This window comes from Strongylocentrotus purpuratus, unplaced genomic scaffold (genome assembly GCF_000002235.5).
Source record: "Strongylocentrotus purpuratus isolate Spur 01 unplaced genomic scaffold, Spur_5.0 spur5_scaffold_13, whole genome shotgun sequence".
Lineage (NCBI taxonomy): Eukaryota > Metazoa > Echinodermata > Echinoidea > Camarodonta > Strongylocentrotidae > Strongylocentrotus > Strongylocentrotus purpuratus.
The window spans coordinates 35472043-35498773 of NW_022145598.1; the positions used below are offsets into that span (position 1 = coordinate 35472043).

Below are 26731 nucleotides of genomic sequence, written 5' to 3' on the forward strand. Positions count from 1 at the left end.
GGTAAGGTTTCAGCTGAACTGATCTGCAGGAATAATCTCCTCTACCACCCGCAAGTAAACTCAACTTGACCGATGACCGCTACCGTGTAAATATCCCCTTTAGGGGTAGATCTGTCGTCGCCCGGTTACCATGGAAACCAGCAACAAAACGGGTTAAGGTCGCCTGTCAAATAGTTCACGAAGTATGTCGATGAGCCAGACATTTCAGCATACCTCACAACTCCATAGGTTTACACAGGGTAGTATTTGTAAACGTAGTGCATTTTGTGAGGTATTGTCTTGCTTTGAATTTGATAGGAGCTCAGGCGAATTAGGAAATATTAAGATATGGGGTAATTTAACTTACGCAAGGAGAGACTGTTTTAGAGTTTAAACTTCAGAAACAGAGCGCACAAGCACAACGGCATTGAGAAGTTTAAAAAGGTTCCACTAAATAAGAACTAAACATGTATTTTTATTACTGTAATACGCACCTGTCGCATACGTATTAGACACCTTGACATGAATTGTTTTCAGCCTTTTAAATGCTCTTAACAGATTTTCTTTTCTTTTCTGTATGTTATTATTTGGTTTTGGTGAAAGGGGGAGGGGGTCTCGGATGGGGATTCTACATGAATTCAATCAAGCAACGATTCCTTCATTCAAACCATCCCGTCTGAGAGGGGGATGAATATTATTTAATATGTCTATATTTCTTCACTTTGCTAAGCGCTCTTCAGGCACAGTACATCGGCAATGAATACAATTTGCCCCTGAACACTCTCCCCGAGAAATTACTCCCTAGTACAACTGACCCCAGATACAATGATGCCTCGGGAGGAGGATTTTTTTGTTTAACCTTTTTTCATGAAATGTTTGTAACTATATATAAGATATATTCTTGATAGATAAAGTTTACATCTTCTCAGAGCTTTATTGATGTATCTCACTGAGATTGATAAAAAAAAGTTGAGAAGATGTAAACTTTTCCCATCAAGAATTAATTATATATATTACAATCATTTCGAGGTACAAAATACAATTCTAACTTTATACGCAACAGTTTATATGGGGTTAGTTGTTTTAGGGAGTAATTTTCAGGGACAGGGGTTAGGGCCAATTTTTATTTATTGTGACGTCAAAATGAGTAAAAATTATGGAGAATAAATCTTATCCTCACAATATTTTCATGAAAAGAGTTAAAATTATCTCAACGCCATTGTAGGTACCCCTGGACAACCACCCATCCTATGATTACAACTAGGCGACATCCCCCAGACAATTCCCCCAGACTATAGGCTAATAGGGGAAAATAATAAAATCTGGTATGAACGCTATCCAAACGTTCCACAAACAATCCTTGAGTTTTTATCGAAACTGACAACATCGTTTTTCGATTCGTGTTCAGCGACGAAATTCACAAATTGGTGTTAGTTTTCCGTATCTACATGTTTGTTTTTTCTACTTGCATGTTCTTTTTCCTTCGGTCGGCTGTTTATTCTCCTGGGAAATATTCTGCTCAAGGGAATGGAAAAAAAAAATAAAGAAATGAACTTGGAGAAAGGAATTTCCCATTAAAATCAGCGAACGAAGAGAAGATAGAATGACGAGGGTTAGACATTAGTGTGATGAAAACTTGCGCTCGAGCGCGATATTTAAAAAAAAAAAAAAAAAAAAATGAAATTGGTAATATACAGTTTACAATGCACATCGAATCCCGTCACATACACTGTTTCACATTCCTTACGTCATTATCATAATTACTAAATATTACGTTAAGAAGATTGTTTAGGGTTCTGTTTACTACCCAAATAGTCGATACTAAGATTATTTTTAAGATATGAATGTGTTAGCAAATAAAATAATACCAAGCTGAAAGAACTGTTGAATATACTTTAATTTTTTGGCCTATGTTATATTTAACTCAATCATTGAGTTATTAATGTAAATATGTATTGAAATTATTGAAATAAAAACCTCGCTTGAGGATAAGAAGAAAAAAAATCATAATTACTCAGTATTTTTAATTGACATGAAATAATGTCATTCATAATCATTATACAATAAGCGTTGTTAACGGTGTTGGCTATTCAGCTAAGTTATGCTCACAACGCTTTGGTTCATTTTCTTTAATATTTCATGAAAAATTTAATATTATATTCCCTATCATTGTCTAAAGCTTAAGTTGATGAGACGTGGTCAATGACTTTTGAAGTCATTTTACCGGACGTACATGTATCAAATAACTTCCGGTTCATCTCAAATGTTCCTTCCGCCCTTTAGAAGGTGTCTTTAAATATGAAAGAAATGAGGAAAACAAGTGGGATTCCCCGCCCAGGCACTCCACATGAAGGATTCAACTATATCCTTCGCCTTTATTTCCTCGAAGAAGTCATGATAGTAATATCATAGGTCGTTTCGACTCTTTAGAGAAGGAAATCACGTCACTTAACAATAATCAATAAGTTAATGGTTAACACTTTGTAAAATGATAGTTGTGATAGCCGTTGTGCACAGACGAATGCGTTCCCCCCTTAATGGCAAGGGGATATCATAATCATTATCTCCTTATTGCATAGACAGTCATGTCTAGTATATAGTTAACAAAATAACATAAGGAGGACGGTTTTCTTGATATCATGACACCCCCCCCCCTTCCCTTTAGTAAGATTCGCTGTCTATATGCTAGTGGTGAACAATCAATAGATATATTCCAAACACAAAAAGAAGAGTGAGGGGTGTGAAGAATTTGTTTCTTCTACCACGTCATTAGGCATGTTCTTATGAAAATGTTCTAAATTTCATTTGCGCTATGACACTTGTAAAATGCATCAAAATGTGCTCACTCAAATATCTGTGTTTCGTGTCCCCATATGCAGGAACAAATACATAAAGGGAATTCAAAGATACATATATCTACCCTCGCATTCCTATACGAGTTGGTGAGGTCACTGTTCTACTATAGACCCCCCCCCCCCCCGAAGCCAACATGACGACTGAGAGGTACAGTAATGTGATGCGTGTTATCTATCCGACTAATGAGTAGAATGCACATATCTCATGATGACCTCATCACCGTAGATGGTATGAGAAGACACAGTAAATGGTGCGAGGAGACTCAGCTGGAGACGAGGATGCTCACAAGACGACGCCCTGAAACAAAGTCGAGATGATAAGAGCCACTCAGTTTGCATTACATCCAAAGTATTCAAAATAAAACAGTTTCTGTAAACTTATCCACAACCTATAAGTGGGAAAATATTAGTATAGGTGTAGTTAACTAGGTCATCGCAGTGGGCCTTGATGGGTGTTCGTTTCTTCCTGTGCACTTGACTTGTATCGCACTTGTTTCGGGTACTTTAATCTAAAACTGGTCCATTGTATTGGTTTTCCAAATCACTAATACAAAAACAAGATGTACAGAGTAGAAAAGTAAACATATTATCAAGGATATTGTGCGCGGCTAAATAGCCCACTCAATTACACGTGTATTTGTTAACATGACTACTTTCCTTGGAGTCCAGATAATTAGAATGAAAAGTGAAAGTAACTACAGAGCTACATACATTTAGAAGGAAAAGAAACACCGAGACGCACAGTTACACCAACCCCCCCCCCCCCCCTGAGGTTGTTCAACCTTGGTGGGTGTATGTCGCAACCTTTGTCAGGTAAATTGTTTCCTGGTATTTTCAATAAATTCCCTAGTATCTCTCAGTATTATTGCACTCACTTGACTGTCATTCTCACGCAACACGTTTGCAAAGTACTACCATACTATCCAAAGAAATCAGATTGAAAAAGAAGAAGAATATAGCCATGTCAACGACTTGCAGGTCAAAACGATTTCCAATTCACTATAAAACCAAGGAGGTGATAGACACTAATAATAAAAAATTAAAGGTCTTTCAAACTTTCAAAGAAAATTGGTGACTCTTCGCAGACGGCACATATCAGTTTACCGTGTGTTATACCTGCTCACCGTCCCGTGTAACATGCAGTCCTCAAAATCTACGGAATTCATGGTATTTCATCTAAATACGATTTCATGGTATTTCACCTAAATAGTATATATTTACAATGATGAGTATAAAAGCAAAATATGTCATTGAAAAGGGAGAGAATAGAATCGTGTAACGCAAGGCCTGACTGGCCTCCTGATGAAAGACTTGTGTCTGATTGGCAATAGGATTTTCCGGAAGAGCGCCTGCGTGTGCCCTGATAATCGCAGAAAAGGAAAGGAAGACATTGAAAGAAAAAAAATCATGTATTTCCGAAATATATATACAATATATTTCCTGACTATATACATCAGAAGACATCGCAAAAGTAAATCAACCAGATCATTGTGAATATTGACGCTTTCAAAATAACACGTGTCGATGCCAATAGCTTCTTTTACAAATTATCGGTCTAACATGTAATAGTTGATTCATAAAAAAAGTCTCATTCAAACTCTACGTTAAACTAGCTACTTTTTATCATTACAAGGGTTTTGCTTATGGCATAAAATTTATCAGAAGCGTTCGGATAGCTATATTTTCTAAATAATAAAGAAAGAAGTGATTTAGTATTTTGAAAGGGGATGTAGGTGAATTTTGTTTAATCGTGATGTTACCCATTCTACGAAACTCAAGCTAAATCACAATGGAATCGTGTAAAACATGCATGACCAGTCGTTTATCTTACCGTGCTTGAGTAATATCTTAACTAGCCACTTGTCGTTTCGTGCTTGACCTAATTAATTCCACTTAAATCAGGAAAAGTGGAGAGAAAGTTATACATTTTACCAGGAAAGAAATCCTTACGGTTCCTCGATTTTTTTTTTAACGTGATTGATATAAAAGTACTGTATTATTCTTACCCCATACAGCTTATCGCTTTAGTTTCGATAATAACACAAAATCCGATTTGTATTTTGTAATGCAGTAAAATATCTCAAGGATTTGGAACGAATTGCATTACCTTACAAGTTTCAATATGCTACATAGCCATACTAATGTGAGCATTATACCACACCCGACTCGAGCCCAGGACCAGGTATTATATGTGACTTTATAGAAATATTGTGGAAATAATAAAGGGGCGAGAGAGAGAGAGAGAGAGAGAGAGAGAGAGAGAGAGAGAGAGAGAGAGAGAGAGAGAAAAAAAAAACTGGCAGACAGACAAGCAAGTTACGTTTACCATACTTTTAGCCATACTAATAAGCATTAAGTCACACCCGGTTCGAGCCCATGGCCAGTTATGTGACTCTACAAAAAAAGATTATGGAAATTATAAAGGAGCAAGGATCAATATATAATCACAGTTGGGAGAAGGAGAGAGAGAGAGAGAGAGAGAGAGAGAGAGAAAGCGGGGGATACAGAGGGATAGGGGGCGAATTGCGTTCATAAATATAAAACTACTAAAATCACCACCCACCTCGCCCACTTCTTCTTCCTTATTCTCATCTTAGGCCCTATGTTATTTGTTTCTTTATTTGTTTATTCATTCATTTATTTATCTAATGTTTTGCTCCCAATGGATGTTCAAGTGTGCAGTATTCTATACACTTTGTGTCCATTACATTACCAGGCATACTTTCATTACTTTTCATAATTAACATTGAAAGTTTCATTATTGGTATGGTGTCTGATCAAAGCTTTGGAAGGAATATCAACGCAGATTCATGAGGTATACTATGGTGCTGTAGTACTCGATGTTTTAGGTAGCGCATTGCACACAATGCGTTCTACTTGCCCGATTATCAAATTATTGTCATGAAGAGAAATTACCGGAAACAATATAATTTAGTTTTACAGTACTCCTCTACTTCTCGGTTGCCTGGACGACCGTCCATTCATGTATATATGGACCTCTATAAACCTGAAAGGCTAATAAATGAACACCAACATTGGCATTGAGTTTAGGGCTCGGTGTCAAAACCAGTGCACTCAAATCTGTACCCTTCAGCACGTTGTCAAGGCAACTATTGTTGGCCGATTTATCACAAAATTAAGTTGAGGAGACATGGAGTGAGCTGAACAATCGAACCACTGGTTCAATTCCACACGGTTCTCACGACTCCCTAGTCTGGCTCCAAAGTCAAACTTTATTTATTTTATTCCGGATGAAAATATGCGTTTTCATAAAATCAACAACAGTTTGTTAATGTTTAAATCAATTCATTGCCTGGTAGATAAGACGTTGAATAATAATGCATTTCCCATGGCTCCAAATTAAAAACGAATAATCTTGATCACGAAAATGACTGCTTTTTAATGTAGACAGCTAAGACATGGTAACGAAAGATATAAGCCCATTCTGTGAGTAAGACTACATTTCTACAGCTGCAGTCCATTCAAGATCAGAACACTGTAAATTCTTTGTGGAGAAATGGCGCTAAAATCCCCCATTGATTGCATCAAGAGCCAAACCTCTTGTGTAAATACTTCAGAACCTTAAGAATTTCCATCCCGAAGTTATGAAAATTGATCAAATAAACACCTTGGAAATTTAAAATTTCACCTTGATATTATTGCCAAGTGGTATAATAAAGCAAAAGTACACAAAGGGTGATTGTTCCCGAATAATTGATCTTTAAAGGGATCGTTTAACAATGTTAAATCTGAGATACACGGCCCTAAGTGTTATCAGTGTCTGTGATATGGTGTAATATTGAAGCCCTAAAAAAAATTCGCTTCAAAATGATCAAGAAGTGCCTCAAAAAAGTAAAAATCTTTGAGTGACCGGTTTTACCATACTCGTTTTCCCCAATAGACTGTGGTGTTATGAAAACCGTCAGGCGAACGGTTTTCAAAATTTGTAATTCCAATCATAAATATCTTGATAATCAGACAGGCGATCGGCTTGTAAAAGTCATGGGGCTCCTGACTGACCTAAAGGTTTATAATTATCATTGCATCATGAGCTAAATCCAGAATTTTGTTTCAGAATCTGAGACAAAGTTACCGGATCCCTTTAAGTAGATTATCTCAACTGAAGGTAACATTTCTGAAATAATTATGAACAATCTAGGGAGTGGGCAAAACAATTATATTATTTCATAAAATGTACAAATAAGAGTACGTTGACGCATTAGTAAAGTAATCTTATCCCAGAAAATTGAAACCATTACCGTCATGTTGATTTAAAGAGAAGGTTGAGTTCTGGGTGAGGTGAAAATTCTTTCTTTTCGTTTATGTTAGTGCGAGGTAGTATCATAGAAAGAAATGTCTCCTGCTATTCGAAATTTGACAAGTATCAGCTAAATGTTGTGGATCACAAATTTCATCTTTGTGTAGTCCAATATACACATTTCTGTGTAGAGTGCAGTGATACTTTTATAGACTGGGCCAATTTCTTATCATTTATTGATGATTCCAAAACCTCACAATTTATATACATCAATACTTATGTGATAGGCCTTGGTGATCAACGTTTCCAATCACTTCCACGCAGTTTGTTTCACAGAACACAACTTTATCTTCAAGCCTATTAGGAGTTTCCAGGCTCTTCTAATGTGGCCTGAACACGAGTTTAATCCAGGCCAGTCAAGAGAAAAAGGGATTAAAAACTACCATTAAAAGCAGATATTATTCGAATAGCTGATATGAAAGAAAGAGGACTGTGGATTTATGGCTTGATTTCAGAACGATAAAGCGGGTATTGAGGATTGGGAATCAAAATATTTAGGCCACCCTCGTTTCGTGTTACAGCTTAAACTGAAAGCGATATGGAATTTGCAGTATTGCATATTTTAAGGGGTTTAGCTTGAAGGCTTCTAGTCAGTAAGGACATAATTGAAAAACCATTGATAATATCAACCAAATAAATCGGATTATTCCTGATAAAATAATTATGTGGATTTATTGTTGAAGGTAGCACAGCCGTTCTTAAAAATTGTAAGAAGATTTGTATCTATTGGTTACAGCGTAAATGACATCAAACAATACAGAGAGAGAAATTCTTTAAAATGAATCAATTCATTTGATAATCTATCCCTCCTAGGACACAAATTTTTTCAAATTGATTCAGTACAACATTGTGCAATGGCAGACAAAATTGGTCAAGGATTACGAGTATTGCAATGCAGTTACATGGATAGATAATAATACACTATACAAACCCGAGTAAAGGAATCATAATCTGCACTTTATCCAAGAAATAGTCATTCTCTCTCTCTCTCTCTCTCTAATCTGTCGTTTTTCTTAACCTCCCAGTGTATTTCTCCCTATCAGTATAATGCCTATATATACAATAAGTTACTCCAAATAGTTTAGATGTGAATTATGTCGAGTAGCATGTCTCTCCATGATTCCACCTATTCCAATTATCCAATGAAACAGAACTCTGATAGTCGTGAGAAAGAACCTGTTCTACTCTACCTGCAGTCAACAACATATTTGATTCCACAACATAGTAAAGTATGACCAAATAGAACTTGAACTCCAAAAGCATTTGGAATTGCAAACTATTTATCGGTGGAAGTTTTTAAAAGTTATTTGAAATATGAGACTCAAACAATGGAGAATATTTGTGTAGTTTAGAAACCCTTGCAGAAATACATTATTTATATTTTCTTGGTATGAATAAGAATATGATATATCATTATCAACTTCAAAATTTATAACATACCATTTCGTATCATTTGTCAAGAACGTTCTAGGGTATCCGAAAGGATTTCGACTGATAAATGTTAATGCGTTTAAATACTTCTAGTCCATCGATGTGTCTTTCACAGGAAAATATTCCTGGAGCAATTTTGGTCAAACATCTAGAAGTGCCTCGAAATGTGAAATATTATGTAGATGAATGGAAATCAACTCGTTCTCTCGCTTTCTCTCTCTCTCTCTCTCTCTCTCTCTCTCTCTCTCTCTCTCTCTCCCTCTCCCTCTCTCTCTCTCTCTCTCTCTCTCTCTGCCTCTGACTCACATGAGAGTGGAATCCACTTTGTAGAGTGGATTTCCACTCCAAAACAAATTGATCCCTAATAAATAAGACTTCTAAAATAGTGTCTACATATAGATCTATAGAAAATCGTGATGGTGAAAATGCAGGACAATAGACGAAAACGGTAATTTCTAATTCCATGAGGGATGATTACTTAATTTGTAAAAGAACAGAGGTGCCAAAACGGGGGCGGGGGCGTGGGTGCTGGAAGTTACATGTTGGTTCACCTGGTAATGTACGATTGCGTGACAACTGGACGCAAATTAAAATACATTTACAACGATCCAGGGACATTTTGCAAATATTTCTTTTAAAACGGAACTTCCCAAATAACTGAAGTTCCAATTGTCAATATGCAGTTAACGTCAGACCAACTTTGATATCATGCCTTTTCCTGTACGTCCTGCCCTTAGGTGTGATAATATGCAACTTACCATACTACACAAACATGGCACAGGACCAACCGCCGCCTTTCTGCAGGAAGGACACTAGCACTATGTATTGTAGGTGTATGGAATGTCCTTTTAGAGATGAGACGATGCAATTTCGTTATCAGACATCAACAGTACAATAACTCCGAATTGAACTTGGACTTGAACTTCTAAATGTCATCAAGATTAACATGACTTTTGTAACATGTATCGGAGAATTTTACGCTGACAAAATAAGATGGGCTCCTCGAACAATCACAGCGTACAGAGCGACTCAAAGTATGTCGATTTGCGATTATGTGACGTCACTAAGTCACTACTTCTTCTGTCGTCTGTTTAAAGCCAGAAGGGCGTTACCTCCACAACGCTGAGATCCTACGCTCAGGTTAACGTGCGTTCAGTGAGACACTATGATGAAATTGCTGCCTATTTACCCTATCACTTCGTGTGGTGCAAGCGTGGACCTATAAATGGTACACAACTAACAACATGGAACAGAGAATGAGCCTGGGAAGGCCTCGATATTAGAGTCGAGATGAAAACTTACGATGGAGGCAAGTGCTGTACCTGAAGAGAGTGACAACGAAATGAAAACAGAGAGGCAAGTGCTGTAAATGGGAGCTGAGATGCGACTGGGATCAACATGAAGAGCCAGGGCTCAAGAGAAGAATGCATGCCATGCCTGAAATAACCGCACGTTTCTTCTTCTGTTGATAAGACACCAAGAAAAAGACTACGCGACGTGCCACTGGCTCCCTCCTATAGAAGTCAGGCATATGAGGTCACAGAGGTCCCTGCCAGTGTATTAAATCACCTCTATTGAGTATTAGAGCAGAATATTGCTTTATTCACCCAAGAGGTCCCCTGACCTAATAGAACTCTACGATGGAATGTATGTGATATTCATAAATGGCAGTGATGTTACAATAATTTGGGAAGAGAAAACAAATAGAGCCTACTGCCCCCCCCCCCTTTTTCTCTCTCTCTCTCTCTCTCTCTCTTTCTTTCTCTCTCTCTCTCTCTCTCTCTCTCGGTCTCATTTAATTTACCTCCTTTTTTACCCCATCTTCCCATTTTTCAAATTCGCATTGGAAGTTAAACACTCGAATGACACTATATAATATGATATTTGGACCAGAGACACGGGTCCATGCATGAATCAACTGAAAACTGGCAGAAGTTGACTTCATTAAGAACTGATCAAGTGGAAATGGAAATCATCGAACTATGATTTTCATATTTATTTGACATTGACTAAATACGGCACTTTGGAATTAAATCGGATTAGGATACCCATAAAATGCAAGGTTTATTAGACAGGTGCGTCCCAAAAATATTTTAAAGAGTGGAAGCCCAAAATGAGCACAGATTCCAGCGGTACGGGTCCATTTATTGTATCAATCTGTTTAATTAAAATGGGAAGTTCTAGCTCCTTGAGCGCCCCCCCCCCCCCCCATCCCACCCTAATCGGGCACTGTTAGGGTAGATACAACATTTAGGCCTGGGAACATATCATAATGAATGCACCTGTGAAGGACTTGAGATGCGCTGAGATGAGTTGCGAATTGTATTTTTTCTAGGTCATAAAAAAACACGAGCACATATATTGTTCGGCACAGTTGGACCCCCACAATGGACATGAATAGAATACTGAAAGCATCTCTTCAAACAGAGTACAATATCACACCTAAACAATACAGAAAGAACCATGTATGCGAGCCGTGTAATAACACCATGCTACAATGGCCATATTATCATAATACCATGTCTTTATTAAGTCATACATTACAAGGTTTTGGGTCTTGAGGTCTCTGTAGGTCTTTGTATTTGGTTTAGGTAGACAATGATATATATTTTAAAATGTAGAGACAATATCGCTCGGATAACGATTTAGAAAAAAGAAGAAAAACTATAAAGGAACACGAAACATTCCTGTAGACCTTCACATCATACCGACCAATATACTAACCTGAAATATATCCATCTATTATATATTCCTTCCCTCCTCATAACCCTCCCCCTCCCTCCCTTCCCCCTCCCCCCTCCCGTCCCCCCCCCCCCCCCCCTCTCTCTCTCTCTCTCTCTCTCTCTCTCTCTCGATATCTCTCTCCCATCCCTCCCTACATGATTCATCTACTACTTGCATCTAAATTACATGTATGACTAATAATCATACTCAGGTATTGCCCTGATCGAATTCCAGGTCCAAAGTATACTCTGATGATAACAAATTGAAAGTAAATAGACTCATGTTTATAACATTTATATGCACATATTAAAACAAATCCTACATAGGTCGTTGGTTTTAACCCTGAAAACATCCACAGTTTAGTCAGCATGTTATATCCGCCCTTGGCCTTCACCCCCTATACATACCTTCATGTTATTTTCAGCTGGACCTTAGCCAAGTACACAAATAGGTTCATCTCCAGAAATATGGCATCGATATTACCGTATTTAGAATGAAATGTCCTTGATAAACTGATCATAAATGTTGTGGAATGGGAAACAAATATAACGGAAAGAAACTGATCTCATTAATATTATGTATAATTTCCAACTAACATTGAAATCATTATCAGTTTTTTCTTCTTCTGAAGGATGTTTTTACATTGTTTCATTTCTGCATTCTCACTGCCCCCACTTACACCCCCCCCCCCCCAAATTATCTCTCTCTCTCTCTCTCTCTCTCTCCTTCTCTCTCCTTCTCCCTCCGTCCTTCCTTGCCCACCTTCATCAGCATTTGAACGCGATTTTTAGTATGACGATTCTACATAATACAGGTCAACAATAACTTTTAAAGGTACCACTAACCCACAACATTCGATCAAAAACTTAATCTAAACCATTCAAAATGAGTAGGCCTAATAAAGACTAATCTGAAATCTGAATCTGAATCTGAATTTCCATTCACTAGTTTATAAAGATATGTTTAAATGCAGTTTTATACAAAAGAGTCCCAAGACAGTGCTGGAATCGCGGGCAACAAGAAAACCCCTGGGGAAAACTATTCCTGAAGATTATCGGAAAATATAGATTAATAAATTCGTCTGGTCATAGATCAGGGTCATAGGTATGGTACCACGCTAGGTTAGGTCAGGAATATGCTGTGCGGATTCTAGCGTACACCATTGCCAAAGAGGAAAAACTATCATGGTCATAAATACTATTTGCCTGGTTGCCATGGTAATATATTGTATAATTTGGAAAATTAAAGGGAACGGGTACTAATAATAGAAGGGAAAGAGTACAGAAGGTACAGACAGACAGAGAGAGAGAGAGAGAGAGAGAGAGAGAGAGAGGGGGGGGGGGGCGAGTAAGGGAAAGAGTTGAGTCGGGGCAGAGGCTCAGAGAGAGAGAGAGAGAGTGATATAACGAGGTTCCGATCTTGTTCAAAAAGATATAATGGAGGAACACAAGTGAGAGGTAGACGGAGAGACTATAGCCAGCAGATTGGAGAGCGACAGGGGCGCAGAGTCATGAAATCGAGTTTGCTGTACGAGGGGGATCACAAACCCACACACCACACCCATCGTTAGGTCGAGGATGAGGGAGGGGTGTGATATGTGCCCCCATCCCCATTCTTCAAACCCACATCCTATTTGTTTGTCGATTTCACAGCCTGTTTTTACACATTTAAAATTGTGTTAACTTTGCGTTCTTCCAAAAAATTCTATATAAATAGTATTCGCGTTATTATCAATCTTCATGTAGATCATGTTCATTATTTATTTATTATCTGCTACTACTAACACTCTTTCGAATATTATTATGTTGTTGCCTACATCCGAACGGCATCCATGCACACATATCAGGTGAAACAGGTGTCGGTGTCTTCAACTTCTTTGCAGGTGATGACGGTCACCGTCTGTCTTCAAATCACTCCAAGTTAACGGATATCAGCTTTGATAGGTCGCTATATTTAGATGATCAGATTTGGAGAGGACTCTAAGGAAAAATTTGGAAAGGTACGATTGAGAAGGAAACGGGATTGTTTATTTTGTAATGCACGTGAGTTGGGATGGGGGAGGGGGAGGGGAGGGGATGAAAGGTGTATGCCTGGCCCGGGGTTCCGGCGAGAAGGATGGGTCAATCCCCCTTCAATCATGTAGTGGAGTCAGCTTGTGGTAGTGAGGGAAAAGGATGTGAAATGGATTTTTTGTTTAAGGAAGGTGAAAGCAAGGGCTCAAGGAGACTTGGAACCGTTCATCCTTTAACAATTATATTTTAAAGCAAACATGAAGGATGATAATTATGAGCTTATAACTTATAGCGATGAGAAACAATAAACACGTATTTTTCCTAACAATAAGACAAAAAGACCAAGCCATGTAAGTATTCGGCGTGTCTCATGCGATACCAGGCGCCATGGAGAAATAAACACAAGTGCAAAATCACATGTAATTTCGTTGAAGATTGACTAAAGGTGTCTTCGTGGAGTGGTTTAAGCACTTCATTGACTGGAAATGAACAGGTCGTGGGTCCGATCCCCGACACGGCCCTAATGTCCCGTGGAAAGATATTAATATACATCTACCACTCCATACCTAGGAGATAATGGAGACCTGGTAGGATGACGAAACCCTTTGTTATTACGAAATTACCATATGCCCTCACGGTGACCATATGGCCCAGGGAGTGAAGATGAGCGACGTCAGAGTAATATAAAGCGCTTTGAAACGTATGCATATTAAGCGCTTTATAAATCCAGATTTATGCTTATCATCATGTGAGACTCGGTACAAAAGGGTTTTCAACAATACTTAAATTGTCGATGTATGGTTTAGGACAAACGGGTAATGTTTATTATAGTAAAGTAATGAATGAGACAACGTATATTATATATGCCGTGGACTTTTACAGAATTCTGATTATGACGGATATTGTAATTAACGGCCTCATTGTGTGAAGTTTAAAGGGGAAGTCCACCCTGGTAATTAAAACAATCTCACCTCGCTCTGAAGTAAGGCTAAGCATTTCACGGAGGTCAATGGTAGCATTCCAAACGATTTTGTATAACAACTTACAGACAATAGGCTGGGAGAGTTGTTAGTTTTGCCTTTCAACACAGATCGATAATGATCGATACAGATACCAATAGTACAACACAACCCTTAACGATGCTAATTGCTTCGTCATGATTCACATTTGTAGGCCCCTAGTGTATTAGTTTTGCTTTCTTGGAATATTATGACCAACCATATTAGCTACATTCGTGATCTACAGAGAATATGGTGTGTGGGAATTTGGCTCGAAAATGTGATGTGGTGGATGTGATGGTTATAATGACTTGGAGGTGGTAAATGTAAATCATTGAGATACAAAGAGTGAAGAAACTTCTTGACATATTTTTTATCATTTGTTATTTCCGTATTTCATCGTAGTACATTTTCCCTGTCAGTCGGGCTATTTTTCAAGATGGCCGCCGACATTGAAAAAAAAAAAAATCAGAAATAGATCCATTTTAGCAGTGTTTTTCATGATTTTTTTCTTTAAAAAAAAAATTAAAAAATTAAAAAACAAATAAATATAGGAGGCGGCCCCCTAAAAGGAAGTGGGCGGGGACGCTAAACATGTATATTTGTTAATGGCCTTAGTATCGGTGTTTCCTCAATAGTTGGTTTCTCATGAGGTAAAAGTGGTATAGTGCTTTACCTTGAATGTACATGTATGCCGCTGATGAAAGAGATTTGTTTTCATGAGCGAGGGTTGGGAATCATGTAAGAAATATTGTATTATTGTAATGGCTTACAATACACTGTATTAGACAAATCAACAGCGGCAGCAACACTACAACAATAATGAAAACCGTCACTTATGTAGGAACATAAATTTTTCAAACTCAGTATAACAATATGTGGATAAATTGTGAGAACATAAAGTACAAGCGGTGTATAAAGAAACCGAAACTTTATATAAATATTTCAACTGAGACAGAAGCCTGCGATAACTGTAAGGGAAATTTGATCAATGTTATATTTCCTGGAATCGTTTCCTCCGAATATCACATTCCAATATAGATTTCAAACAATATAGTTTCAATCTACTAAATTATTTAAGATGTTGAAATCATGCCAACATATTTACTTGATCCGTATAATGCTACCATTGTCATATGAAGCCATTTGACAGTAATGTGTTAATTAATGACATTAAGTCTTCTTTGGCTCATGTCGAAGCGACAGACATGTCTCGTATGGGCTTATGTATCAATGGAGCCCTCCCCCCTCCCCCTCCCTACACCCCTCCGTGGGTCTGTTTGATTGACAACTTTAAGAGGGCAGTCTATTTATCTTCTAATGAAGAAAATAAACGATAAAACAAACTATAGCATAATAGAAGAGGGCAAAAAGAGGAAGATAAGAAGGCGAGTGAGAGAGATTTTTTTTTAAACAATTAATTAGGAATGAAGAAAACGAGAAACAAAGATTGAGGAGTTTGAATGTCACATCATATTAAAGTAGGAACGAAGAGAGAAGGAAGTTGAGTGAAAGAAGAGGGAGGGATAGAACATGAATACGGTGAGGGATGATTAGGCGAAAGGCGAGGAGAAGTGCGAGAAGAAGAAGGAGATACAAAACAACAATAACAGGAAGAAAAGGATATTAAGGAGATGAAGAAGCAGAAGTGCAACAACAACAACAACAAATGAAAGAAGAAAAAGTCGAATCATGAAGAAAAGGGGAAGAAGAAGAATTACATATAGAAGAAGAAATGGATGAAGAAGAGGAGGAAGAATTTAAAGAAGTTCTGGATAAAGAGGGTAAAAAGACGAGGAAAAGGAAGAAGAATGAGAGAAAGTAAAAAAAAAAAAAAAAAAAAAAAAAAAAATATTAAAAAACTGTCGGTTATAATAGGCAAAGGCGTTTCCGATTCCAAAAAAGATGTAACGGGATTCGCAATTTCTCTCTTAATTGATATACTGCGGAGACTTTCTACAACCAAGTCGACATAGGATGTCACTGACTAAACTAAGCACATCCAAGGTGGTGAAAGAATTTGGTACAATAGTGGATATCTTTTTTTTTTAAAGTTCTTGATAAAGAGGGAACAAGACGAGGAAAAGGAAGAAGAATAAGAGGAAGTATAAAATATTTTTTAAAAACATGTCGGTTATCACAGGCAATGGCATTTTCGATTCCGAAAGGTTACAGGATTCGCAATTTATCTCTTATTTTACACACTACAGAAACCATCTACAGCCAAGTCGACATAGGATATCACTGAAGGTAGGTACAGCCAAGGAGATGGACGGATGTGGTCCTTGTGGTACTGCCTCATTGACGTACCATCAGTTGTCAATCGTGTTTGTTCCCTTGCACTTGGAGGGTAAAAGACAGTCCCTAATTCGAAGATTCCGGTGCTAATAGTATGATATGTGAAGCTCATTATGTCATTACTGACACACTACCCGGTCAGGGGGGGGGGGGGGCTGGTGCTAGCAGAAGACTGACAGGGTCCCTTACCGCAACATTTGGCGCCAGAATACACGTACAAGGTGTCCAACCGCAAGAGGTGTACGTGACAAAATAATAAACTGGTAATTTCCGATGTCGTTCATAATTTGAGCAGTTACAGGCGTTTAAAATGAAACAGTGTGTATTTAGGTCTATCGTTTATAAGATATGTTATGTAAAATCCCATTTATATAAAAACCAACATACGACATCACAGTAACACTGTCAATAGAATTTAATGGTTTCCATTGCCATTAAAGTAAAACATACATGTTGAATATGTCATGCTCCAGTCCCAACCTGTAAACAGGGCTTCAACTGTTCTCGATAAATGTATGCATAATTTTCAATATTAATATGCCACCTTTATACATTTCACCATTTTAACATCATATTTTGCCATGTCATCAAGAAGCACTTCATTACAAACCAGGTCCAGGATGACCACTATACAAATATAGGAATAACTCCGGTAAAATAGGCTTACTCTTCGGGAATACATTAGTATACTACGATATTCAAATTCATGGCTTATTTTTGCCCTGGGGCCCTAGTAACGAGTTATTCCATGAGCCTGTTATTAATAATTGAACTAAAATAATCAGAAGCCAGTCTGCAGTAATATAAGAAGAGAAATCTAAAGGATTTTAATTTTTGTAATTGTTTTAATTATTATTTATCTAACGTTGCTATGTCGAGCAACCTCGAACAACCTTTATTTAAGAAGTATTTGAATATGTTAGTAAACATATTAGGGCTTGATTTAAAGTTCGTGTAACCCGAAGACGCGAAGGCCCGATGGACCTAAGTAAGCCGATAAAATGATCTTGGGAGGTAAATTACAATAGGGAAATACCCTTTATTTTCCCCCGTTACATTAGCGACTACAACAAAGCTTTAAATATAGACCTACTTTGTTTATCATTCTTTCCTTAACAAAATGTTCAAGGCACATTGAATTTTGGCAAGACAATACATTCAGTAAATGGAACAAACGAATAGTAAAATGTAAGCCAAGGGTGGCCCCAAAGGTGGCCCCGTCTTCAACTTGAATTAGACTAAAATATATCAAGGGGTATGATATTCCGAAGTGCATTGTGTTCAGTCTTCAAATAGTTATCATGTACGTCTGGGAGACCAATGATTTTGAACGTGCCAAGTCAGGAATTATTGATAATGAACCGTTCTTCGTTTCAGCCTGTAGGCCTATGTGTAATATCGGCCGAGGAAGAACAGTGATTTCGTTCGACAGGAGGTGGAGAACAAGTTCATGTCGTAATGATGGATTGAAGCAATCATAAAGAGAGCCTCATGACTGAGGTGAACGCTCTGCAGGGGTTATGATAAACGCAGACAGGTGTTCAAACTGGCATTGGGGGGGGGGGGGCTTGGACTGGGGCGACCTTCCTCACGATAAAAATATGACAATGCTTCGAGAAAGAGAACATGAGCTACATGATCTGGCATCAACAGCGGGAGGTCGGGGGAGGTGGGATGAGGAAGTACAATGATCCTCGTATAGATAACCTGGAATATATCGGGATTGTAGGGGTGGGTGGAGCATGTTGGGGGTACAACCGCTGGTGTGTACATGATTATATCTTTATATAGAGAGGGGGAGTAGGACCAGCAAACAGTTTTGTAATATCGTCTCCATTGATGTGAGGTTTTCACAGAGATAAGAAAGGGAGAGAGAGAGGGAGAGAGAGAGAGAGAGAGAGAAAGGGAGAGAAAAGGTAACACACTCCTCTACCCCCCCCCCCCCATCGCCAATGGCCTTATTACATATATTGATTTGAATGTAATTCATTACGACAGGTTCAAGTTCAAGTTCAGTTTATTTTACATCCAATCAAATAACTTATAATAACAATTAATAACAAATACAATAAAATAAAATGCAATATATATAAAATATGATAAGAACAAATACAACAACAACAGTAACATTAAAAATAATTAATGGGTAAAGTAGGGATATGAGGGACCACAAAACCCCATTGGCCTATCTAGGCTGGTCCCCTTTTTCTACAAACCCATAAGTAAAATCTTCAGTAATTAAAAGCAGGTTCTCCAAATGACGACAGTGTTGCCCTAAAATAGCTGAACATAGGCTACGCCACGCCACGCACTAACCTTACATAATATGGATAGGTTGTGAATAACGTGATAGTCACCAGCCCCTTACCCTGAATTTATTTATGAAATATTTTTGTTTCCCATTTTATATCTCCTACAATGTTTACCCCTCCCTATCGGGAGTTGAACATAACCAATTAAAATGTAGATTAATTAAGAAAATGATCGCTTCATTACGGAATATGTTCAAATACATTTATTTATAAATAATTATCCTACTTTGGCAACGATGACCACCCACCTGCCTCTCTGCAGAACAACATTACAATATACGAAAATGTGTTCCAAATTTAACTCGATTGTATAATTAAATTTAGGATATCCGACGAAATTTGGGGAAATATGGGAGCAGTTGGAAGAAAACCAAGGAAAGGTGTTGCCAAGATGCACTTTCCCTGTTTCAACTTTCCCTCGTTTTTTAAATTTAAGAGTGAGGCATCCGTCATTTTCGACCACATTAATGAGAGTATGATTATATTGCTCCATAGTAAATAACATGCTTGACGCGGACCAGGACAAAGGCATACAATAACTAGGCACAGACATAATAATAATAATAATAATATTGATAATAATAATAATAATAATAATATTGATAATAATAATAATTTATATTTAATAATAAACATTTATTATCATAAAAATGACGATAAAAAAATAACAATATGAACAATAAAATTAATACCATCATTGATGATAATAAATGATAATACAATATTAAAAACAATAATAGATGAAAACGTTGAAAACAATAGGTACCATGAATTGGAAAATCATGTTCAATTACTGAGGGAAAAAAGTATGTTCTTTTGAAAGTGGAAAGACATGTTTATTCCCTTTTCCACTTTTTCGAAGCAGGTTTTTCAGTAGATGAGAGTCTTGTCGAGTACTGGCAGTATGACAAATGTTGTCACATCCGTTTATTGTCATTAAAACACATTACAAATTAATTTCTGTGCGATGTTCCGACTTCCGACATTATATCTTGACTTTCTGCTATTCGTTCGGAACAGGAAACTGATTTCGATACATGTACTTGTTCTTTATATAAATCGATTTTAAATTGCAAGTCGGTCAATGAAAAGAAAATGAGATATAGAGGGATGCGAAGAAAGAAAGAGAGAGAGAGAGAGAGAGAGAGAGAGGATGGGGTAGTGTTCTTCAAAGCCTAAACTCGAAACAATGCAATCCGATTTGATTTACCTTTCACTAAGCTAATAGAGTTGATTCTTCATCATGGACACAATGTAAGCCTAATTGATGACAAGGGGCTATCTATTACGGGTCATCTTATCCTTCTTCAAGAAAAACTATTGTAAAAAAAAAGTAGAAGATCAGAACAGAAAAAAAAAGTAAATGTGTTAACTAAAACAGGAAATTTAGGACAACAAGCGAGGCTGAGGAGTTGTGATGATTAATCCATCCTTGTCTATATTACGTAATAATTGCCCTGACATGTCAATGAAGAAATACTTTGATACAACTGGGACTTAGACTGATTACGAAGAAAAATGATTCATTAAAAACCCAACATCAGCGATTGCGTTGCAAAGTTCTTATTTTTACAATAATAAGAACCGTAAAGTCTCCCAAAAGTTATTAACCCATTAATGTCACTGATTATTAGTGTTATACTTCAGGAGCGGGTCCAGTCGGCGGCGAAGGCGGGGGCCCAATTCGTGAGAAAATATTTAGCGGCGAATTAGCCGGCGAATTAGCAGGGGGTGGGGGGGGGGGGGGGGGTAGTGAGCACTGTTTTAAAAAAAATAAAAATCAACACCCCCCCCCCCCCCCCCCTCCACTTTTTTTGTTTGAGCAAAAAAATAAAGGCAAAATTGAAATTACCATCTTTGTTTTACTTTTTTGGCCAGGGGTGGAGGCCCGTGCCCCCCCCCCCGGCCCCCTTAATCCGCCACTGTTATACTTTGTTGAAAGAATAAAAAAAGGTCATGGTTTTTTGGAACCTTCCATAATATACGATCCTTGACATCGATAACACTATAGCCTCGCTCTACTCGCTTCAAATGCGTAGTGATTGATAATCTTAATTTTTATACGAGCGGCAATCTCTGGGGTGTCTCATCAACTAAAATCGATTTCGATCTTAAAAATGTTAAGACGGCATCAGTTTAAGGCCCTTAAAATTGATCCGGTCATTTCATGATCAACTTTAAGGCTTGATGAAACACCCCCCCCCCCCCCCATTTCTCAATTAGCCCATCTATAAAATTACAAAATTAAACATATTTTAAAAACTTTCTGCAAATTCAAAGACTCAAAATCAACACAAACCGAACACTCTATTGTTGCAATTTGCGCAAATGATAAGCTTTCCGGATGTGCATAATAAATATTCGCCTTCATAATTTGAGAAAGTCTCCTCATCTTGTGGTGAGACAGTGTTCTGTATGTGTTGTGGAGGAAACATTCATGTTTCCTCAATGTGATTGGGTCGTTGGTTTTAACTGACTACTTGTGTATGCTTGTAAAGCTACACTACACTATTTCAACTCCTCCCCGGTTCCCTTGGTTGGCTACCCTCAGGTACAACAGGAAATCATTGGTTATCCAAGCATTTAAAACCAACGAATGTTCATTGTAAACAATTGAACGCAATTTATGACCATCAATACCATTAGGACAATTAGTGGACCAATTTGTGTGAGTAATCCGTACATTAGTTAAACAGCCGCCAGTCGTTCAACAACTACAACGATGCAGGGCTCCCTGTCCCATCCTTTGCTCATGTCTTTATCTTTCTGCATCTATTTTTACGATAATTCGGCCATTTTAATACATTATGGTCGAAGCATCGTCATTTTACTAACATCGCAATAATATGATATTATAGTGAAATAGCAATGTCAGTAAATTTGTTTTTATCTACATCATTTCCAAGATAATTATTTGTCTTTTTCGAATGATTCGATTTGATTCAAATGTTTGATTCCAGTATTTGAAACCAAAATATCTGAAACATAACGCAGTCATTTTGATATGGAGTCAAAAGCCAGCATGAACACTTCTCGTTGTAAATATCCCTCAATATGACAATTATTTTACACGCGAATAATCCGTGAGAGATGAAAGAGATCAAAGCGTACAGCGAAAACAATAATAACAACAACATCAGCAACAACAACAGAATGAATACACATATCGACCTAGGTCCCCCAATCAATATAATTAACCGAGAAGGATGAATATACATAGGAAAATAAATGAGACGAAATTACGTAAATTTAGGTACCATCAATCCTGTAATGTGTTTCTCCTATTCGCTTATTGGTAACATTCTTCTCGAATCAGTAAACATTCCAACCTCCTACCAAGGACGAGCTCGCATTCTACCAAGGCAAACCAAGCAAGACGGCATAACAACATAACATGGTCATTAGTATTCTAATTCTTTATTGTCCATCGGGTTATTTGGGTATTTACCCTTCGTATTACATAACACCCATATTTGGTACATTACAGTACGAACGCATGGGATTGCATTGAATTGCAAGGGATAAACCATGGACCTACTACAGGATAAACCCATACCCGTTAATACCTGTTTACTCAAAGATCGGTCTACTAACATATTCAAATTGTATGCATACTTTTTAAACAAAGATTGTTCTTGACATCCTGAAGGATTTTCTGAAGCTATCCCGACATAGCAAAAAATAATGTTTGCAGACTGTAGTTCATTCATTAATAACAGGTTATGGAATACTTCGTCACTGGGTCCCCGAGGAAAGAAAAATCCATGAATTTGAATATGTTATTAAACCGGTCTATTGTCTGCATCTTCTAGTTAGAAAGAATTCCCTTGGCAACTCAACCGCGTTGAGGCTTGTCTAACATAGCAACAGTTAATGTATGCAGCCGTTGCAACGTCAATTTCCATCTATTGACCTGTCATTATGATCATAGCATGTGCATTCAATAGCAACATACATAAATTGATATACATAAGTAAATAGGACTATTGCGGGCATCGATTGGGAATTCCCTCTAAATGTGTCTAAACTGCTAATGGTGATTCATGAAATAGGGGGGGGGGGGGAGTAAGTCACGACTCGAAAGCATCTCAAATGCCTTCTTTAGCAGAATACAATGGCTGAATACTGGCAATTACTTCTTTAATCTGAGGTGTTTTGTGTCGTTTAGTTCATAAAACTTTACAGCAATCAATACAAATTTATAAATGATAAATTATTCTCTATTGCGTCAGGCGATATTTAAAAACTTATCAATAAAATAATTAGATTAAAGGGTAGATAACACAATCATAATTATTGTATTACGAAAGATATCAAAGTCAACACTGCTACGTGCCATATATTACTATAGGGCGATGACGTTTGACGGCATTGTGTGACTCATCAAATAATATTTGAAATTTTATCACGAAATACAACTAAAGATATGATGTTTACTTTTCTCGTACATTTTGTACTATGGGTCTGTCCCCGACGAGTACGCCTATTATTGGCATGTAGAAAGAATGGATGGATGAATGGATGAGTGAATAAATGAATGTATGAATGAATGTATAAATGAAAGAATCAAGGAATTAATGGTTGATAAATGAATGTATGGATGAATAAATAAACGTAAAAAAATAATAATAACAATAATAATAATAGTGGGTTCTTGTATAGCGCCCGTGTCTGTCAGATTTGACACTCCTGGCGCTCCCGAACAAACATTAATGAAGGATAGATTGTTAAATCATTGAATAAATGAATAAACGAATGAATAAGTGAGTGATTAGTTGATCGAATAAATGATTGAATGAATACATTGATGAATAAAGCTAACGAATTTCTAGATAGACGGCGCTATAGAAATGCCTATTATTATTATAGCTTTCGAGGGACATTTTGCGTGGGTGCGGTAATGGTAATTCTGATTATCATTAATGATAACAATCATTTCGCCCTGCATGATGCCTTAGAACTGACAGGTGGGCAGCGCAGCAGTCGAGTGCGTCCAGACGTATCAAGAAATGTTTATTTACAGAATTAGAACATGCTACATGATGATTGATAAACATGTGGCGTTGTTATTGATGATGAAATGATAAAAAAATTGTTATGATATCACCAGGCTACATTTTACACTCACATCGCAACTTTCTTTGATAAAAAGGGTATCAAGCATTTACTCCTTAAGGGTTCAGGTTCGTTTTAGTATCGGCATATAGAGATTTGGCACCTGTTTGTATAGGAATGCAACTAATATTGATATTACCATGTGACCGTTTATTCTCCTTAGCCGATCAAAATATGAAATAAAATTAACGTATAAGCAGACGCATTTGGAAATGACTTTTATTTTGATTAGTTTTAAATGGATATTTGGGTTACTCCATGATTCTCAGACTTTAAAATAATACACAACAAACCTGTGTCCTGTGAATCATGCTAACGGGGAATAGGAAGGGGATCAGTGTGAAAATGATATTAGAATTGGTTTGAAAAGAAAACTGCTGATTTAGGTGGAAAACCTTTCATGCAAGTGGCGTGTGACAATAGGTATTGTTAGTTTTCTGACTTTAAGAAACGATGTTGCATTCTCCTCTATCCTGACAATATGAATCGCCTACGTCGAGTTATGAATCGTAAAAGGATTACTACAAACAGTAGATCGCCTCCGGGTGTATTTCTCACTTCTTTAGTAGCTACTGACATACAGGTGATTTCCTTGCGGTAGACCTATTGTGACTCAAAACGAGGCACGGAGGAAGAAATTCATTTTGTAATTCAGTTCATTTCCACGGCTGTCATCTCCCCTCATTGTTGCCTACCACGTGAGCCCCGCTCACAACACGTACAAAAATAAAAGGTGCGATTGATTTTTCCCTTTAATAATCGTCTGACACAAAACCGCATACATACATGTACTACTTCTTTACAGAAAGAAATTTCAACACGGCCTGACCATCCCGACATAGCAACAACGTGCAAAGTTCCAGATGATACTTTAATCACTTTTGCATGCATACGTGTAAAGAGCGGTGTTACCACCGCTGCAAGACCAAGTAGAAATGGCATATCATGTAAGGTACTATAATTTTTGATGAGACAACAATATTGATAATGCCAATACTTGTTTTAAAGCTTAAAATATTGAAATGGTGGAACAAATTAATAAGTGGTATTGTACGCATACCCCGGACATCCGCCCTACTCTACCAATGTTTCAGATGTGACAAATTTGATTTACCCCAAACATAAGATGGAGAGGGTTTTTTGTCCAGACTCAAGGCGTTTGAAAATTGAGAGATAATATTGACAGGGTTGTTTTTGAAGACTGCGTGCGTTTCTATTTTCGAGATAAGCTCCAAAATGCCTGAAAATATTTGGTTGGTATCAACAGGGATGCGCTTTATTAATTACCTTAATAATACAGCAATTAAAAAGTACATGCACCGATTAGCCACCAAAGAATACGCTGTTTTAATTATTCATGCAACAGAGCCCAAAGATGACTAATTAAATAAACAAACCAGTGAATTGAAACTGACATTCCTTCGGTATTTGATTTGACATGTGTGATTGCTCATCTAATAATTAATAATTATGACCTCCTCTTCGTACAAAAGTGATTCATAATAAAAGTGCGCTCGATTTAATTACACCCATAAGGGAGGTCCACAATCGCAGAGTTGGTTTACAGTGATTAACATGATTATTGAGAGAAGGGGAGGGGGGTAAATCTCACTTTCGTAACAAATTAACAATTGTTTAATATCAAATTCAAATCATGGGAAATCACACAGTAATTCCGAAGATGGAATCATAAAGATTTAATTAAGCAGGTTAGTTTGAAATCCGTCTGGCCAGTTGCAGACCACCGTACGTGTGTCTGCATCAGAAACGGATTTAATTTTTAAACATCTGTCACATCTGGCCACTGAAGAAGAGTGTGACACTTTTTAACCCGTCTCTTTTTCCTTTTTTTACAACTCATTGCCCTCCGACTGCCGGATGGAGGGTTTTTGAGGCCGTTTTTTGGTTTTTCACACTTACCGAACAGATCCACTATAACTTGTTGCAAGCATCTATTACATCAGGACCAGGGAATCCCCAGTTGCTAGTAACTTCTTGGTTCGACATTCATTTTAAATGCCTTCATCAACTCCGATACAAACTTGATGGGGTAACCAAGGGGCAGAGGGGGGGGGGGGGGGGGGAGGGGGTTAGATCTAGTAGATGGATGTAGCATCGATAAACCTCAACACATTAGCCGCGCTGGTGTATGCAGGAAATGTGTGCATTGGTAGGTCTATGATTTGTCGGACGGGGGCTAATTAAATAGTCATCAGTTAATGGATATAGATTTATAATGATTTTTACACATGTAGTTTTAATGGGATAGAGGTCATGTGAAACGCCAGCTGATACATGAGTAACTGTAAAATAATCTATACAACACTGGTTTGCTTGTGTCCTACCCATCTCGACCCAGATCCCCCCACCCCCCCCCCCCCCCCCCCCCCCCCCCCCCCCCCCCCCCCCCCAATTCCACAAACTACTTTCTGCCAGTGTCATAACCTACGGGCTGATAATGAGACCATCAAAAAGTTTGCAATTTGAGAGCATCTCCCATAGAAAGCGCAAGAACATTGTATATTGTTATATTCGAATCCTTGATCGATGAAGCAACTTGCGGATGCATGGTAGATCTTGGACATTAGTGTATAATAATGTCTTTCAAATCCGTTTGAAAGTGAAACCTTGGCCTCCAGAGAATATCTGAACATAATTATAATTATGCAATTTGAATTCATGTAACACA

The 26731-nt window shown here is 37.6% G+C and overlaps 1 protein-coding gene across 1 annotated transcript in view; it reads right to left on the reverse strand.

Moving 5' to 3' along the window:
• Nucleotides 1-26731, reverse strand: part of LOC594829 — a 36825-nt gene that overhangs the window by 9104 nt on the left and 990 nt on the right. The gene's annotated exons all lie outside the window — the stretch shown is intronic.